The sequence below is a fragment of the Bacillus rossius genome, chromosome 1 (assembly GCF_032445375.1).
Source record: "Bacillus rossius redtenbacheri isolate Brsri chromosome 1, Brsri_v3, whole genome shotgun sequence".
Taxonomy (NCBI): Eukaryota; Metazoa; Arthropoda; class Insecta; order Phasmatodea; family Bacillidae; genus Bacillus; species Bacillus rossius.
The window spans coordinates 131,219,766-131,227,308 of NC_086330.1; the positions used below are offsets into that span (position 1 = coordinate 131,219,766).

Consider the following 7,543-nt stretch of genomic DNA (forward strand, 5'->3'; position numbering starts at 1 on the left):
TTTGGTTGTAAAATTACAAGAGCGATGCTTGTAACTCTACAAAATAATCTCTTGTATAATAGCGTAGATACCGGCAGTCGCAACAGGTCACAGCAGCAACATGACAAACATGATTATCGCAGTTAAAAATATTTCTATCAAAATTGAACGAAAACACTTAACGTAAGAGGTTAATAAATATAGTGAAGTACAACCTTTATATATATATTTTTTAGGTGTTTTGGCTGTTTTTGATGAAGAAATAAAATTGTGAATTCGTGAACACCAAATATTGGATTTGTTGTGAGATTGGTACACCAATTTCCGTTACCGTTTCCGTTTGTTTTACCTTATGAGCGAGCGTTGAGAATTGGAAAGAAGCGTGGTGAACATTTATTCGAGGTTTTGAATAGAAGATACGTTTTATATTGATGAAATTGTTTGTTTCTACATAACACCTAAGGATGGCTGGTAAGTAAATTTACGTCTTTTAAGTAAATATATACTGAGATAAGTTCCACTATTTCTCTGGGTTAGATTTGAGTTAGTCTCTTTTAATATGTGCTCTTATACGTGAATTGAAAAGAGATACATTTTTCATATGAGAATCAAGAGTTAATATAAAAAAATACTGATTATCTGTAATAATCCAGAGTTGAAAGAAAAGATAACTGTATTTACCATTAAAAGCGTGTTTCTGAATTCTCTATATTTTGGGAGAAATTTCACTTTATATGTTCCAGAGCAATTGTTAACGTGTATACTACGTGAAAATAGTTACATTATATGTACTTAGTATCACTGAATGGTTAGTTAGGTTAGTATAGATACATGAATTTCACTGTAAGCTGTAGTTAATTGTTTAACATAATTTTTAATGTAGCTAATAGCAACAATGTTTTTAAGTATTTTTTAATGTAGCCATACTAACCTTAAAAAATCTTTAAATGTGAGTGTATTTGAATGGTCAGTTTGGGTCATCTATTCATGGTTTTCTATGTTTGTGGACACCGGCGGGGACCATTCACAGATGGATAATGTTAATTAATAACCCACATACACCTTTTAAACACGATTTTACTTAGCTTGAATGTAATTACCTACTTATTAAAAAACTGCAAATCATAAAATTGAAACAATTTATTGTTACATTTGCACAACCATTGTTATTTCAATTACTTTTATTTTTTACAAAAATACTTGTAACATTAGAGATAAAAAAACACATAAACAATGATGATGTGGCATGTACACACAGAAATTCCACTTTAAGCTGTTAACGTGATATTTTACAAACTTGTTGGACTAAATATGTAATTTAAACCACCATTTACAAATTATATTAAGGAAATCTCCACTATTAAAAAAAATGAGAATTTTGAATTGTTTTGGTGTTCCATATATTACTCTATTGTGATCCAATTAAATGCTGGGGCTTGACATTTCTGATACTATGCTTGGGCTATATAGGTGTTCCAGAGATAATTATGGACAAGAATGGCATATCTGAAATAACCATAAACTTTATTAATTTTTTTTATTTAATATTTATAATTTCTTGAGGGATTTTATGATATTACAAATAGTTTTGTAACTCTTGATAGTGGGGAAGGCGATAAAGTAACGGGGTCTTGGGGTCTGTTTTCAGGATAAATAAAGAAATGTATTTAGCATTCAAAAACATTTTCTGGGTTTATTTTATTTATGAAAATGCTGCAAAGTAAGAACTGTACAAAATCTAGAATTGACCTTAAAAAAATATAAAAAATTACATTTGTTTATTGATGATTTTTTTAGACAATATCTAAGAGTGTTGTGGTAATTTAAATAGAATGTTTATCACCAGTAGTTAACAGATAGAACAAGTGATTGGTTCAGTTATGTTAAATATTCTTTAAGATATTGTGAATGGTGGGTTAGATTAAGTTACTTTTATAATACTTTAAACTAGTGTGAACAGTTGTTTAAGTTAGCTACATTATAAATAGTATTAAATAATGTGACCAGGTGGTATAGATTTGTTAAATGAAAACTACTCTAAATGATGTTTAAATCATTGATTAGGTTAGTTAAAGTTAAAGTAAGTCATTGCTAACTATTAAAACAATTTAAAAATTTTTTAAATGTAGCTTCCCTAACAAAATTCTCATACAAGGATAAAATATTTTAGATCCAGCGAACCTAATGTAACAGACAGTTTACACAATTTAGCTAACCTAATCTAAAAACTTGTTGAAACTGTAAACTACTTTAACTGCACAACAGTCTCTTAAGCTTCAGTCTCACAGAAAGATACACTATGGTTGCAGAGTTTGCAATATTTACTATGCCAGGTGGCCATACAGGATAGTCTAGTTCGTTATATTTGAGAGGTGCATGCAGTGGAATTCAGGTGATGATTCTGGCAGTTACATTTTGTGCTGGCTCTTAAATTATTTAAACTTAAAAAAATTTGGTTTTTAAGTAAATTTAAAAAAAATTGTTGAGTTGTATCATTTTATGAAGCAGTAGCTAGTGAAGTTAGTCTAATTTGTGGATATTTTCAGTATAAATACAACTCAGTTTTATAGCAGTCCCTTGAACTCAGATTCGATATAGGCCCTACTCATATCCTGCATACTATTTCCAATTTATTTATTCAGTAAACATAGATATTTTCATACACAAACAATGTACTATTTTTATATTACTATTTAAAGCACAATACTAAGAGAAACAAAACTTCATAACAAGCAAATGAAGCATTTAGGTGGCTTAATATATTTTTATTCAAACTTTCAATATATCTATTGTTAATGTTTTTTTCAGTATTTTTATATAATTTTGCCAATATAATTTCTAATGTTTTATGAACAGTTTAAAGGTTATATAGTTGAGCAAATTAATAGTTTTGGCAACCCCAGGTCACTAAATCATATAATTTCATAAAAACATTTAACAAAAAAAAATTTAATAAAATAATTTTTTTTGCAAAATGGAGGAAAACTTATTGTGTCATATTAGGATCGGAAGAAAATTTAACAGCAATAAAATATTCATTGACAACATTAGTTGATGGCTGTGAGGATGCATCCGAACAGATATTTATTTGTTTGCAGTTAATTGTTAGTTAATAGTTATATAGTGTAATGTATAGTCTAGCATGAGTTCCTCATTCATTGTTGCTAAATGAGCTGAAACATGTGACAGGAGAACAATGCACTGTATATAGGAAATATGACAAGATAACTTTCAACCATGTAACATACGAAAAGGGTGGCTGTGGCACGTCCTCGGTGACGTACGTTGCGGGTGGTTGTGGCACGCTCTCGGTGACGTACGTTGCGGGTGGCTGTGGCACGTCCTCGGTGACGTACGTTGCGGGTGGTTGTGGCACGTCCTCGGTGACGTACGTTGCGGGTGGCTGTGGCACGTCCTCGGTGACGTACGTTGCGGGTGGTTGTGGCACGTCCTCGGTGACGTACGTTGCGGGTGGCTGTGGCACGTCCTCGGTGACGTACGTTGCGGGTGGCTGTGGCACGTACTCGGTGACGTACGTTGCGGGTGGTTGTGGCACGCTCTCGGTGACGTACGTTGTGGGTGGTTGTGGCACGTCCTCGGTGACGTACGTTGCGGGTGGCTGTGGCACGTCCTCGGTGACGTACGTTGCGGGTGGCTGTGGCACGTCCTCGGTGACGTACGTTGCGGGTGGCTGTGGCACGTCCTCGGTGACGTACGTTGCGGGTGGCTGTGGCACGTCCTCGGTGACGTACGTTGCGGGTGGCTGTGGCACGTCCTCGGTGACGTACGTTGCGGGTGGTTGTGGCACGTCCTCGGTGACGTACGTTGCGGGTGGCTGTGGCAGCGTCGGGGGCGGCGTCTGAGGCGTCTGCGGCGTCAGTTGCAGCGGCATCGGGAGTATTATCGTCTCAAGCAGTGGCATTGCGAGCAATGTGTCTGCGTCCGCAGTGTGACCACTCGGCCTTCATGGTCGTCGTGACGATTGCGGCAGCGTCTACACACAGCTTCACTTGGCACCGATGACACGTAAACCCGAACATCCACGCCTCTGCTAGATCGGTCAGATGTAAACTCTCCTCGTGCCATAGATTGCCGCACTTCTCGCAGAACCACCCAATCAGGTGTCCCGCCGGGGCATGAACGCGCACCGCACATTGTCATGCCATACGCCTGGTATTCGAAACAAATCCACATTCATAATCTGAGAAGTGAACGCAACTCTTTCTCGGCTCTGGAAAGTCCGCGCCACATCCATACTTTGAAAATTGATCGCAACTCTCGCCCGGTTCTGGAAAGTCCCCATCGATCCAGGAATTTACGTCTCTTGGAAGTCGTTCATGTTTGTAGCAACGTGCGGATTCCGTCTCGTGGTCGCGGCACACCGAACTCAGCGACGACTCAGGCGTCTCTCTCCCAGGCGCGGGCAGGATCCTTTCCACTCTCGACTCCAATTCGTCTTGTCTCACGGTAATCCGCACCACTCGTACACACTATCTTCCCGTCACTATCAGTCCCGTCGACATCCGCTATCTTCCCGTCGCTATCTTCTCGGTGTCTCCGCCCGGCTTCTTTTACGCGCCAGCGCCGTGGGACGCGTCGCAATTCGATCCGCTGCTATCTCGCCGCGCCGGCTTCCGCATGCAGCTGCGTCTCCCACGCTCAGCCCTGCCGCGCCGCGTCTCTGCCCGGCCCGCTCAGAATTTAATAAAAAGTTCGTAAAAATGTTCAGCATGGATTTCTTAAGAAATTGGCCACACAAATTGGGTGACACTTGTAGCCCCGGATATCACCCCCGTGATGCGGGTTGCGTTGTATTCTCAGGGAGGGGTTCAGGCCTCGTGGCGGGGGAAATTAACACTATCAGAGCTACAATGATGTGTCGACAGTTTGACCACAAGTATTTATTGAGCCCTTCTCGCAATCTTATGTACATGGGCAATCCGCGGCACAACACCCGTCCCTCCGCGGAGTGTGGCTCGGCTGCACGTGTTTGGGGCGGGCAGGCGCCAAGTGCGGACTGCACCCCCGGGTCTCGTATGCGCTTGATGAGCTGTCTCTGCCCTTTCCCTATGATCGCGAGAAACTTATTAAGTTGGAACGCCGTCGCCGGCGACGTAAGGTCCGGTTCGTTGCGGCATGCACGTGTCCGCTGAATGCGCGGAATGTCCCGCCTCAAAGGAAACAAGAAAATACTTATACACAATTAAATTATTTACAATGGCGACCGACAACGTAACACACGTGATCGCGCGGTTCCCGATCCCCCGGAGCCAATCTCACCAGCCGTGGCTCTCGTCTTGCTGCGACACTCGTCTCCTGTACGACCGCCTCGCTCAGCCGCCAGATGACTACACCCCCTCCTGCCGCGTCTCCGCCTCTCCGCCCGTCCTCCCCCGCACTCCGCGACACGTGCAGCGCTCGGAGAGATTCCGGGTTTGGCCTCGGCTTCGTCGCCCGGTGACACCAATTAAAATAATACTTTAGAAAGACATATAACAATAATAAAATTACAAAAAATTACTGAAAAATAATACATAAAATAATACATGATCCATTATTACATATAAAAGTACGTTCTTAATATATACAAATTAAAATGTCACACTGTATGGGCAGGGGTGGTTCAGGAGTTGGCGTAGCATAACGGGCTTTATGAGCAGGGGAGACACCTGGGTCGACGTCATGTTTTAATATTAAGTGGGTACAAAATTATTATTTCATTTTTTCTAATCCAAGTCATTTGTGCTCTTTTATAATCATATCAGAAGAGTCAACTGCATTCAGTATAAAAAATTGTATTACAGCATATTTGTTTTTTGACATTGTTAAACATTGCAAAACATATACCAACTTTCTATACACATCACCCCCTCAATCATGGACATGTAGCGTGTGATGATGTTAGAATCTGCCATGGTCACTTTTCTTCGCTAACATGCTCAAGCAGCTGCTCTTCACTAAGAATGATATATGAACATTGGTCACTTGTGTTAAACAGTCAAAATGTGACTCCTTTTATGCTGAAGACAATATTTATTTGCTTGTGTTTTGTAATAACTTATTTAAATATTATGTGAACCATTTGTATGTCTAAATTCAGGTGATTTATGTTTAACAAATTATTCCCTCTACCAAATTAATATTTCTGGTTGATCACATTTGTGAGTTACTTGTAATTTTAAAGTGCATAATGTTTTGATTGATTGTTACAGAATGAAGAAAACGAAGACCCATCTGCCCACATAGTTAGTGGAAGAGATTTCAGTATCAAGGCAGAGGGAAAAATATTTGTCGGAGGACTTTCAAGCTTAACAGAAGCTATTACGGGCCTTTTGGCATTTTATTATTCATGCAACCTGGAATACCCGAAGAAAGGAAAAAACTCTCTAACTTTCATTCAATTAATGGGCGGAATTGAAGGTGGTGCGATTGCGCAGAAAGTTTTAAATTTATTTTGCAAATTGAAAGCAGAATAAATTTGTTTTGTCTTTATTTTAGCATCTTTTTACAATTTTAATCGACCTACGTATTTCATTATTTAATATGTATACATGAAAGTTTTTATAAATCTGAACAAATTGTATCATTACAGTAAATATTATTTATACATTTTATCTATTGTAAATAAGTTTGTTTTCGACATGTTATGTTCAGTGATGTTCAGTTATAATTTTAAAAAAAAAATCTTTTTTATTTTAATTATTTTTTGTTTTGTTTCCTTCTGTTCTCATTCTTTGACTCTTCGTTAGACTCTGTAATTGTAAAAAAGTTGTGTATGTACATAGTACCTAAGAAATAAGGTTCACACCTGGATTAAAAAAACTATTAACTACTAATAATACTGTAAATTAAAATGTCAATAAAATGAATAAAATGATGACAAAACTATTGTAAAAGGTTATTTACATTATTGAGAGAGAAAAATATAGTCATTAAATTTTTTTTAGTCCGTCTTAGCAGCAATAGAAAACTACTGTTAACACATTTTGATAAAAATGTTTTATTAGAAACATACTACAACTACCAAACACAAATTTTGCAAAATATTAACCCTATATAATATAAAAGGAAGCAGGAATGGTTTTAAAATGACAAGGCAACCCTTATTCAATTTAAATAGTTAGAACTTTCATCTAGACTCATACTGAATTTTTTATTCATTGAAAATTATTTGAAGTTAAAAGGGGGTAAACTGATATATTTTATAAAATTGCATCCTGATAAGTATGGCTCAAATTACTTGGCACCATATTATAAAAAACAACTAGAAATTTCACTTTTGCAAGATTCTTCTATGAAAAGGGTAGGTATAGTTTATAGAGGATAATGTAAATTTCTAAACGTACTAGATCAGGGAAGATGAACAAATATGTAAAGTTTTTATTTTATTTTTATTTTCTGGTATTCGAGTTTAAAGCATGTGAAAGGAGTAAGTTTTGTTTTAACATCATAGCAAATAAAGCTGAATGTAAGAAATTGAGCATGAATAAATGGCATAATTATGAGGTTTTTTTTTTATATTTAAAGTAAAGGGGGTGTACATATTCAATGTTTTCTGAAGTAT

General features: G+C 37.6%; 1 long non-coding RNA gene across 1 annotated transcript; it reads left to right on the forward strand.

Annotated features, from left to right (window-relative positions):
- Positions 1-255: 255 nt before the first annotated feature.
- On the forward strand, positions 256-6,864 carry LOC134546149 (uncharacterized). Its single transcript, XR_010079084.1, has 2 exons — positions 256-450; positions 6,192-6,864. It is a non-coding gene; the product is annotated as an uncharacterized LOC134546149 (long non-coding RNA).
- The last annotated feature ends 679 nt before the right edge of the window (positions 6,865-7,543 follow it).